Below are 12,851 nucleotides of genomic sequence, written 5' to 3'. Positions count from 1 at the left end.
TCCCGAGCTACAAAAATCTACAAAGACTCAGCTGACAGCTGAGGTCAAGCTAGCTTGCATTACTTACTCTTCATTTCTGAACATGAACTTTAAGGTCCTTTCCCATGGCTGTAAATAATACATCATTTAAAAAAATAATGTGGAATAGGAGTATAGTCTCAATACATATACGATCATTTAAGTTACTGATAAATAACATTAGGTTCATGAAATTATTCCTTAAAACATTTTTCAAGTGGAACACAGGAGCTCACAAACAATGAAGGCCAAGATTAATCAAATTCCTTTCTTTTATGTATTATTTGACCATTTCTCTACTTTTTCTTACATACGCACAGAAGATTGAATAAAATAAGAACAGAAAGTGAAAGAGAGGTGTGATGTTCAAGGCTCTCATAACTCGAGAACACAAGTCATTAATGGGCATTTGTCAAGCAGCTCTAACTGGGATATTTAAGGATGATTCTTGCTTCTAGAAGATTATTCAGCAGTCTTTGAGCTAAAACAGATACACTGAAAGGCAAAGTGGAAAGAGCATTAGACTGAAAATATATAACCCAATTCTATCTCTGATCTCTATGTGGGCTCAGTCTGATCACCATACATTCCAGGCCTCAGTTCTTTCAAATCAATTAAATGTGTATGTTGGAGGGAGGAAGGGAAAGAGTCAGGAATTCAAATTATTCTCAAAAGCATCTTGCATTTCTAAAATTTTTTATTCTTTTTCTTTCTGTCTTTATTTATTTATTCATTTGGTTGCAGTGCTGGGTATTGAACCCAGGGCCTCCCACATGCTAGGCAAGCTACACCTTCCACTCTTTTCATTTTGAGGCAGGGTCTGCCTAAATTGCTCAGGGTAGCCTTAAATATGAGTTATTCTGGTCTCATCCTTCTGGCTGGAATTACAGGTATAAGCAAACATGCCTGAAGTTAAAATTTTATATTTGTATGAAATGAAAAAAGCTTACTCTATTGGAAAAATGTGGGAAATTTTACTTTATTAAAGAAGATCAATGAATAGGCGAAACTAATAAGATACACTGTCCTACATCTTTCCTCTTTTGAACTAAAATAATATGCACTATTGACAAATTATATACACTCCCAAAGGGGAAATGCTGACAAGGTTTTTTAAATATGAAAAGAGAAATTAACAAAGGCTGGTTTTTGTTCACATAGCAGCTTCTTCAACAAAGTGATAATAGTTCTAGGGACACAGCTTATTGGTCTCTAGTGACCGAAGAGCTCACTGCAAGTGCACAGGAGATAATCTTTTCTCTATGGCTGATCAATTACTGCAAAATAGTTTATGCAAAAGAAACAAAAACTTCCCTATAGGTTTCTCCATCACATCATTTGTGACATGATGTAAGAACACAGAAACAAAATCATGCAAATAGCTGACTAAAGTTTTAAAGTTTTATTTTTAAAAGAAGGAGAATTGTATTCATTTGAATAGTTATCCTATGGGATGTCAACAGCAAAAAACACAAAATTATAAATTGCTCACATCTGAAAGTCAAATTAGCACTTTCTTCCTGCCCATTAGGATTTCCCACCAATCATGACTGCCTAACTCAACTTGATGTGGTTTGCAAGGACCCAGAAGACCAATACTCCAGGGCTATGTCAGACCAGGGGAAGGGAATTCCAAACTTAATGGCCCTCTGTGGAAAATGCCTCATCTCTTGTAACTCAGATCTTGAGAGCTAGTGTGTGCTGGGTGATGTTACTTGGAGGAGAGCGACAATTGCTATGGTTACTAGACAACCTTATGCATCAGAGGCTCTAGCACAGCACCTGGCTCTGGGTGCCTTCTAGTGAACCTGGATGCACATCTGTGAAAGATGCTGAGGGACAAGGCAGTGAAGAGGCAAGAATCCTGTGAAAACCTTTTGAAGGTGTGGGTTCAAGTTGGAACTCTGCTACCATCTGGTTATAAGATGGAGTCAAGTCATTTCTTTTCTCTTGCTTTCTTGCACTTGTCAGTAAAATGGGGAAAAGATAGCTATCCTGCTCACCTTATAAAAATGGTGTGAAGCTCAGGGGTGGAGTTTTATGTGAAAGAACTGTGAAAATGCCAAATATTAAAGAAATTTAAAGAATTATTGTTATTGATGTGATAATAATAACTATCCATTATTTGTCTGAAAATGTAACTATATTAAATCATAACTAGGATGGCTTAATGACAACGTGTAAAAATGAGTTTGATTCTTACCTAATGCATCTAATTCAATGAAATATGTGGAGGTATCTAGGGTGATAGGACTGAATTGAGGCCGTTAGAAGGCCATTGGAATCGCACCTGTTTGAAGGTCATTGGTGGACAACAGGGAAGAAAACCTTTGAACACAGGTGATCATGCTCCCACATTATCTACCATTACACTACAGAATTGCAAGGAATAAATGAGGTGATCTATGTTAAGTGCTCAATGAATGTCACTGGGTTATAATTATTATGGAGTACCTAAGATAGGAAATAAAAACAGAGGACTCTTAGATCTTTTCCTTCAGGAACATACAAACTAGTGGAAGAGACAGACATGAGCACAACTGGGTATTACACAAGGCAGAAGTTCTATGGGCCACAGCAGAAGGGTGCACAGTGTGACTGAATTGGAGGAGGGAAAGAGGGGCTTTGACCAGAGGATCTGGAGTGAACTTTCTTTATAAGGTGGCACAGGAATTAAGTTGCAGGATATCAGAAATGGAGCTGATAAAATGACAGGAAGCCTACTGGCAGATGCATTTAGGGCAGAAGTGTCTCCATAGAGGCATCTGGCAGCCTGTCTAGCTGGACTTCTCTTTACAGTACAAGCATCATCAGGTTACATCTCTGCAAGTCCTGTGTGTGGGATTGTGGTCTGCTGCAACCAAACCACAATAATCTTTGTTCCCATTTCAAAAATAGCAGAAGCTTCTTTTTGAGTTCTTCCCTATCCCAAATGGTCCCCTGGGAGGTAAAATACTGTAGGGATTCTAAGTGCTTACATGGCCGTGAACAGCCACTGCACCTCTGGGATCAACCAGGTGAGCCATACAGTTCTTACAGAAGGTTTTCTTTGTAAGATATTTGTTGAGGCCCAGGTGGTGGAAAAGCTACTTTCAAAACCAAACTCTATTAACAACAAGATTAATAATGACATATTTTTCATTTGGGTTTTAATTGCACAAAACAGCAAGATTCCAACGAAATCAAGGTAAATGCTGGGTTTCGTTGCTGAATCTTTAACTGCTTCCTGTGAACTTTCTCTGAACAGCTCAGGGAGTATATAAATACTTATGGGTTTGCCTTGTGCTCTCTGTTCTCCTGAGGGTGTTGGGTTGGAATGAAGCATTGCAATCTCTTTGTTTCCCTACTCTTTATTGTGTATGCTATGTACTGGGTTTGTTTGAATAATATTTAACACCTAGAGTCTGTCTGGGCAATTACCAACTTTGCCTCATGATACATACTCTCAAGGAAATTAAAGATGAAAGCACTTTAAAATGACTGTAGGTAGAATGAATCATGATGAGGGCCACAAGGCATGTTGTTTTAAATTTCTTGTTGAATTTTAAGATGACATAAGAATGATTTTGATAGAATATAAGATTTGGGTTGAAGGTAGAAGATAAATTCTAAGAAGCAATGGGTAGAAGTCCAGCTATAGACTGCTGGGTTTAAAACCAAGTTATTGCTATTTTAGCCATGATATTTCATGAAGTAAACAAGGGATAAATGCACTGGAAGTTATACAGACTTTCACAGAAAAGACAGTTTTCCATGATACAACCTATCATGAAAAACTAGGTATTTGTTTGACAGGGGGAGAGGATAAGATTGACGATACCTATTAGCTGATGTTTTGATTTTGTTTATTAAGATGAGGGCTAACTAATATTATTAAAATTCCACGTGGATCCTGAATATCACAGACTGGAAGTAAACAGGATTTCTTCCATGAATAAGATTTTTTTTTTTTTTAATACTGGGGATTGAACCTAGGACCTCATTTATGCTGGCCAGGTGTATTGCCACTGAGCCACACCTCCAGACCCAGAATGCTAATGAATAGGCTCTTTCCCTTTTTTTTTTTTTTTTTTTTTTGCCAACTGTGAATCCACTTCTTTGAAGCTTTGTGGCAATTGACTCCTAAAAGTTCTTCCCAGGTGACATACATCTGACTGAATGAATGATAGTGTTTGACAGAATGTATTTATTCAAAACATACCTTGTTCTGAAAAATCTCTAATTTCTAAAACAGCACACCTAGTCCAGATGTTGGTAAATTCTCCACAATGTCTTCTCTCATCGTTCCTTTCCCTCTGTTTTCCCCAATGCAGTGATCTATCTTACTTTCTATTTCCTGTCTATGAATGGCTCTGAATAGCGTGTGTCTTTCCTTTTAAGCACATACTTGGATTTGAACAGGTGTTTTCTGAATATGCAGCCTTGACCTAAACAAGTAAATTTAATCAAATTAATTTACCCAGGCTGAGTTGGCAAGATATTTTCATTAAGTCATCTGGGCAATCAGGTCAAATTTGTTCTCTGTATTATTTTTAAGAGGAATTCGGGGGAAAATATTCTACGTTATGAGAAAGAATATGTATGTGTAAGTGTATGTGTGTATATATATATATCTCAAAGTATCTGAAGTACCTGTATGTATATGCTCAGTGAAAAGTGTTTATTTCTTCCTAATCCTTGTTTTTGCAGTAAATGAGGATTTAGGAAGTTTATCATTATTGTGATCTTACCATTCAAGTTCAGAAATGATAGTTCCGTATTACAGGAATACATTATGAGAATTGTCATGTTTTGTCTTGGCTCTGCTAATAATTTGCACTGACCATTTCTCTCAGTCCTCCAGTGTTTTTCCAGGATCCTCATCACTACACACAATGAATTCCATTCTCATCTTCCTACCTTACAGTTGGCGTTCAGCTACCTGTCCACGCTGGTCACACACAGGCATCAAAAGAAGGCCACAAAGGCTGGCTAATACAAACAGGAGACAATGAGGACACGACTGGAGGTGAAGCTTCTGCCCTTTCTCTCTCTGGTCTTGTTGAGTTCTGTACAGAGTTGTGGAAAGCTTACTTGGTAACACCAAGGTCAAGTCTGTGCTCTGTGGTATCTATCTTGAGACCTTGGGCCTCTATTTCCTCATCTGGACTCTGGTGGGGGGGGGGCTGCTGGATGAGAGGAGGCCAGATAATCAGGGCTCTTAGGGCTCCTTTCCTTTCACAGTCAAAGTAGCTTCACTTTGAATGGTGTTGAATTTTGCTCTTCTGACTATGCCACACTCTGGCCAATTTAATTTTGGTATAAGATAGGAATAAATATAACATTTCCTGTACCCCTTCATGATAAGATTTTATCTTCCTCCTATTTTTCCTGGCAAACATGGTCTAAGACCCTTTCTGGTGGTAAGTAACTCTGTTTTTTCCGTTTTCTTTTACGGTTACTTTTCATTTCTTCTGGGCGGGGTGGTGCTCCAGTTAAAGCATCTTAGCTTGAGAATAATAGCTACTGACTGACACAGAATCATTTCAACTTGTCAAAATCTTAAAATTATATAGATACTTTGAGCTCATATGACTCCTCTGAACTTCAAGACCAATATCTTATTTTACATCACCTCCCTCTGATGTCTCAAAGGCAGCTCAGTCTCAACATGTCCAATAAGGACATCATAGTCTTTCCCTCCAAATCTGTTTCTCTTCCAGGGCACCTGCATCAGCAAATGACACTAGAATCCATTCTGCATTTCAAGCCAAAGACCTAAGATTAATTGTTAATGTTTTCCTTTATCTTCTCATTCCTAAACCCTGTCCATGTTATAGCTTTAATTCCTTTGATTAATTTATCAGAAACCAAAGTGAAAACCTCTGACTATTCCTTTTCCAATCTGTTTGGTATGAGTAGTCAGATGAATCTTCTAATTTAAGGCTGATTAATTCCTTACTCCACTTTCCACCTCCCCAGCCCTTCAGCGCCTTTCCACTGCTCTTAGGATAAAGAATTCAAGCTCTTTGGCACATTCTACAAGGTTCTCCCCACCTCTGCAGCTTCATTTTGCACCAAGCCTTAATGTCTGAGGTTTCTCCCACCTAACTGCTACTTTTATTCCTCTTTTCCTGGTTGACTAATCCTTTGGAACTCAGCTTCAGCTTCAGCAAACTTTTGCTGTATTCCAACTAGATGACCCACCCTGTCTTAGGCATTTGAGACACATGAAATATGTGTCTGGTTATAATTTTATGATTGTTAGTGTTTTTCTCTCAAGTGTCAAAGTGCTTTATTCCATGTCAAGCATGCAAAGTCCTTTACTACATGCACTGGGTTAAAGAGAATAGAACCTGAGTATTGATGCCACATCAAGGTTCTTTAGTATTTTTCATATTTGCTTTCATCTTTTAATGCTACTCATGCAACAAACACTCACTGAATGTTTGGCACCTGAGAAAGAGGGTACAAAGAGAGAACAAGATTCCTGTTCTCAAGAGATTCAGAGACACAAATAATCAAAAGGTAAATGCCAAAGGAAAGAGATGGGGTGGGGAACTAAATTTACCTATGAAATGAAATAAGTTCTAGAAAGAGTACAGAAGACTTTTCCAGTCAAGGAAAGGAATAAAGAGCTCTCCAAGCAGGGGATGGGCTTGGGAAAAGACATGGAGGTCTGTGTACCTTTTATTCAGTAGGATGCTGGAAGTACTAGAGCTGAAGATGTGGGTGAGAGTGTTGCAGGGGCAAGAGCAATTAGACTGTGAAGGACCTTGTAGGTGATGCTACAAAGTTTGTCTTGTGGGTCAGCTTTGCACAAATTCTATTTAAAGGAAAATTAATATCCTGTAAGATGTTTTTGGGAATTCTATGGCAAAGAGGATTGGTGCAGGTTAAGGGTAGAAATGTTGCACACTCAAACACTGCATCATCATGAACCTTAATGAACTCAGAGTTCCTCAAATGGATCAGCAACCTCTTCTCATGGGACATTAACAAAACTCAAGTGCAAGGTGCCCTACAGGTACGATTTAGGACATGATGGTACAAGCAAGGAGGAACACCTAAAATATGACACATTGGCAAAAAGTGATCACCTGTGTATTTCAGAAAAGCACTCAGAAAGGGTGAAGAGCTACTTAGGGGAAGGGGAACATGGTGGAAATCAGCGAGGCAAGAATTTCAATGGAGAAGTGACGAGGGCCTGGAAGAGGCTAGCAGTGTCAGTGAGAAGGGAATGGAGCAGACAAGGAGCTGGTTAGGAGACTGTTTAGGCCCCATGTCCTGCTATGAGAGGGGTCTAGGAAGACAAGGATCCTAGCAGGAAGAGGTTTAAGAATGGGGTGATCAGTATTACCAATGAAGACAGCAAATGTAGCCTAAGAAACACTTGTGGTGCAGGTGGTGTGAGTGTTTGAACAGACATTGAGCTTTTAGAGATATACAGGAGGCCACTGGAAAGACAATTTATAACTAATAACAATAAGAGCAACAATAACATTAAATATAACTACTTACAATGTGTGAGCCACTGTTCTAAGAGTCTCTGGATTAACTCAATATTCACTAATACTAACAACCTTCATACTAATAAGTACTCTATTCTTTATAATAAGAAATGCTATGTATTTCAATTAACACTACCACTGTATACTAACATACTCCTACCTTATAGATGAGGAAATTAAACCACAAAAATTTGATTAAGAAACTTGTCCAAGGACCAGACAACTAGTGGCCTGAATTCAAACTCAGTCTGAAGGTGGGCTTTAAATCATGATTCCACACGTATATGTATATGGTCTAGAATAATGCAGCTGTGAGTTCAAAATCTTTGTGGACCATAAAGTATATTCTCAGGACACATACTATGAGAGCTATGTGTGACTTGAGAGCCCTAGATCATCCCCATACTGTTTGAAAAGACATGGGATAAAAAGGTATATGAAAGTGAAATTCTACTTGATCAAGTCTATTTGTAATATTCTCCTTTGAGTTTTTAATTTGGTTTATAGTTTCCTGCAATTCTAGGATTATTGTTTGATTTTTTTTTAAGATCTCTATCTCCTGGTAGAGCTCGTTCTTTGCCACTGGAATTTGTTTGTTTAATTCATTTTCAAAATATACTTTTATTGCTTGGACTTGCTGTCTCATGTCTTCTCTAATATTCCTTTCCATTTGAGTTAGGTATGCCTTGAGTTCTTTCCCTGTCCCTGTTTCTGCTGTTTCTATGTCCTCCTGTAGAATTAAGTTGCCCTGCATTGTTTGTACTCCTTTTTTCCCTTGTTTTCTCATGATGTTCACGTTACTTTCCAGCTCTATTTGATTGCCGTGTTTCTGCTCTCTTCTATAGATTTGTTTTGGTTCTGTATTACTCTGTCTCTCCTTTGTGTTGTTAAACTATGCCTGCTAACGTGGATTCCACTGGGAAGGAATTCCGACGGCCGAGCTCCAGTGAGGTCACTTCTCTGCTATGACGGGCCCCAGGCTCCTTGCCGGGGTGTCCTAATGGGGGTGTGTGACTGGACTGTCTCTGTTTGGTTTCAGCTCCCAGTCGCAGCAGGCGGGCAGTCACTGGCCCCCCAGTAGCTCAGGCAGCGGGCGGGTGATCGGTTGCCAGCGGGGGGTGGGGAGGGGTGGACTCCAGCCATCCAGGAAGAAATAGAAGAAGCCATCAAAAGACTACCAACCAAGAAAAGCCCTGGACCGGATGGGTATACAGCGGAATTCTACAAAACCTTCAAAGAAGATTAATACCAATATTTTTCAAGCTATTTCAAGAAATAGAAAAAGAAGGAGCTCTTCCAAATTCATTCTATGAGGCCAACATCACTCTGATCCCGAAACCAGACAAAGACACTTCAAAGAAAGAAAACTACAGACCAATATCTCTAATGAACTTGGATGCAAAAATTCTCAATAAAATTCTGGCGAATCGGATACAAAAGCATATCAAAAAACTTGTGCATCATGATCAAGTAGGATTCATCCCTGGGATGCAAGGCTGGTTCAATATACGGAAATCAATAAATGCTATTCACCACATCAATAGACTTAAAGACAAGAACCATATGATCATCTCAACAGATGCAGAAAAAGCATTTGACAAAGTACAGCATCCCTTTATGTTCAAAACACTAGAAAAACTAGGGATAATAGGATCTTACCTCAACATTGTAAAAGCTATATATGCTAAACCTCAGGCTAGCATCATCCTAAATGGAGAAAAACTGAAGGCATTCCCTCTAAAATATGGAACAAGACAAGGATGCCTTCTATCACCAATTCTATTCAATTTAGTTCTCAAAGTACTAGCCAGAGCAATTAGACAGACAAAAGAAATTAAAGACATAAAAATAGGAAAAGAAGAAATTAAATTATCGCTATTTGCAGATGACATGATAATATATTTAACAGACCCAAAAGGGCCTACAAAGAAGCTGCTAGAGTTAATAAATGAATTCAGCAAAGTGGCAGGTTATAAAATCAACACGCATAAATCAAAGGCATTCCTGTATATCAGCAACAAAACCTCTGAAATGGAAATAAGGAAAACCACTCCATTCACAATATCCTCAAAGAAAATAAGATACTTGGGAATCAACCTAACAAAAGAGGTGAAAGATTTATACAATGAAAACTACAGAACCCTAAAGAGAGAGAGAGAAGAAGATCTCAGAAGATGGAAAAATGTACCCTGTTCATGGATAGGCAGAACTAACATCATCAAAATGGTGATATTACCCAAAGTTCTCTACAGGTTTAATGTGATGCCAATCAAAATCCCAACGGGATTTCTTGTAGAAATAGATAAAGCATTCATGAAATTCATATGGAAAAATAAAAGACCCAGAATAGCAAAAACAATGCTAAGCAGGAAGTGTGAATCAGGCGGTATAGCAATACCAGAGTTCAAACTGTACTACAAAGCAATAGTAACAAAAACAGCATGGTACTGGTACCAAAACAGGCAGGTGGACCAATGGTACAGAATAGAGGACACAGAGACTAATCCACAAAGTTACGTCTATCTTATATTTGATAAAGGGGCTAAAAGCATGCAATGGAGGAAGGATAGCATCTTCAACAAATGGTGCTGGCAAAATTGGAAATCCATATGCAACAAAATGAAACTGAATCCCTTTCTCTCGCCATGCACAAAAGTTAACTCAAAATGGATCAAGGAGCTAGATATCAAATCAGAGACACAGTGTCTGATAGAAGAAAAAGTTGGCTACGATCTACATATTGTGGGGTCAGGCTCCAAATTCCTCAATAGGACACCCATAGCACAAGAGTTAATAACAAGAATAAACAAATGGGACTTACTTAAACTGAAAAGTTTTTTCTCAGCAAGAGAAACAATAAGAGAGGTAAATAGAGAGCCTACATCCTGGGAACAAATTTTTACCCCCCACACCTCAGATAGAGCCCTAATATCCAGAATATACAAAGAACTCAAAATATTAAACAATAAGATAACAAATAACCCAATCAACAAATGGGCCAAGGACCTGAACAGACACTTCTCAGGGGAGGACATACAATTAATCAACATGTACATGAAAAAATGCTCACCATCTCTAGCAATCAGAGAAATGCAAATCAAAACTACCCTAAGATATCATCTCGCTCCTGTAAGTTTGGCAGCCATTATGAAGTCAAACAACAATAAGTGTTGGCGAGGATGTGGGGAAAAGGGTACACTTGTACACTGCTGGTCAGACTGCAAATTGGTGAGGCCAATTCGGAAAGCAGTATGGAGATTCCTGGGAAAGCTGGGAATGGATCCACCATTTGACCCTGCTATTGCCCTTCTCGGACTATTCCCTGAGGACCTTAAAAGAGCGTACTATAGGGATACTTTCACATCAGTGATTATAGCGGCACAATTCACAATAGCTAGACTGTGGAACCAACCTAGATGCCCTTCAATAGATGAATGGATTAAAAAATGTGGCATCTATACACAATGGAGTATTATGCAGCACTAAGAAATGACAAAATCATAGAATTTGCAGGGAAATGGATGGCATTAGAGCAGATTATGCTAAGTGAGGCTAGCCAATCCCTAAAAAACAAATGCCAAATTTCTTCTTTGATATAAAGAGAGCAACTAAGAACAGAACAGGAAGGAAGAGCATGAGGGAAAGACTAACAGTAAACAAAGACGAATGGGGGGAGAGAAAGGGAGAGAGAAGGGAAAGCATATGGAAATGGTAGGAGACCTTCAATGATACACAAAATTATAAGAGGTTGTGAGGGGCAAGGGGGAGGGAAAAAATAAGGGGAGTGAATCGAACAACAGCAGAGGAGGTAAAGAGGGAAGAGGGGAGAGGAGGGGAGGGGAGGGGGGATAGTAGGGGATAGGAATGGTAGCAGAATACAACAGTCACTAATATGCCATTATGTAAAAATGTGAGTGTGTAACCGATGTGATTCTGCAATTTGTCTTGGGGGTAAAAATTGGAGTTCAAAACCCAATTGAGACAAATGTATGAAAGATGATATATCATGAGCTCTGTAATGTTTTGAACAATCAATAAAAAAAAGAAAGTGAAATTGAAGAGGGGAGGCAAAAAGAAGTAAGTGTAGCTTCTTATTTATTCAAATGTATCATTTGTATTTATCAGTATCAGAGAGAATTAAAATATGGGAAGAAATATTTGAGATACAATACTAGAAATTCACTATTATTAAACTATTCCAGATAGCGTTAAGTAGTTAAGTAGTATGATAACGATGTCTAGGATAGGACTCAGGACTTGATGGGGTAATGTAATGTAATGTAATGTAGAAATTTCATATTTTATTTTTCACAGACTTATTTCTCTTTACTGTTTTCCTGGAGATTTAGAAGTGGTAAGTGCACTAGCCTAGGAGTCTGAAGTTCAGAAGTTTGGTTACTCACTCTCTCACTTTTTAGGTCAGTTTACTAAACTAATTTTAGAATTATGTTTCAATCTATGACATGAAATAAGATGGCCCATTTCATAGCTATTAATAGGTCTATGGGGATATAGCTCAGTTGGTAGAGTGCTTGCCTCACATGTACAGGTCCTGGGTTCAATCCCCATGCACCAAAAAAAAAAAAAAGGTCTAAATGAAATCATACATAAGCAATGGCTATTTCATAGTAGGTACTTCATAACTCTTTAAAAAAAATTACTTTTTTAGTGGAAACAAATGTGAACACCCTATCTTATAGGTTATTTTGTTTCTGAATATATTATACCTCAAAAGCTATTTGCATGTCAATCTAGAAAGAGATTCATCAGAGTAGTGTTTCTCAAAGTGTGATTCAGAACAGGCCCATCAAAATCACCATTTTGGCTAGCTAAATATGCAAATTTCTTTTCCTCTTCCAAACTTCTGACTCAGAACAACTGGAGAATAAGGCATGGAAATCTGCATTTCACTAGTTCACAGGTAATTTTTTTGGCATTGTAAAATTTAGGAATTATTATATTAAAAGTGTTTTATATTTTCTTAATGAAACCCACAATTTACCCAGCACATGGAACTTGGCAGCCAGCCACACATAGCCAGCCACATAGAATTTTTAGCTATGCAGATTGGACCTACTAAAGCCAAACTGTAAAGTCTAGAAAAAGTGATGACGTGACTACTTCTTCAAATATATGGACTGTAATACAAGGCCTAAAGGATGCTGAATAATCTGGGAAGCATGACAATACTAAAGGAACCAGAGTAATTTCAGTAACTAAATCTAAAGAACTGTAGATCCATGAATTTCCTGAGAAAAAGTACAAAATAATTATCTTAAAGAAGCTCTGTGAGCAACAGGAGGATGCAGCAATTTAATGGAATCAGGAAAATAATACATGAAC

At 38.2% G+C, this 12,851-nt stretch overlaps 1 protein-coding gene across 5 annotated transcripts in view; it reads right to left on the bottom strand.

The window, feature by feature from the left end:
* Positions 1-12,851, bottom strand: part of CADPS2 (calcium dependent secretion activator 2) — a 548,538-nt gene that overhangs the window by 40,231 nt on the left and 495,456 nt on the right. The gene's annotated exons all lie outside the window — the stretch shown is intronic.

Source organism: Spermophilus citellus (genome assembly GCF_964194105.1).
Source record: "Spermophilus citellus genome assembly, chromosome: 3".
Lineage (NCBI taxonomy): Eukaryota > Metazoa > Chordata > Mammalia > Rodentia > Sciuridae > Spermophilus > Spermophilus citellus.
This window is presented reverse-complemented; position numbering and strand designations above follow the sequence as displayed.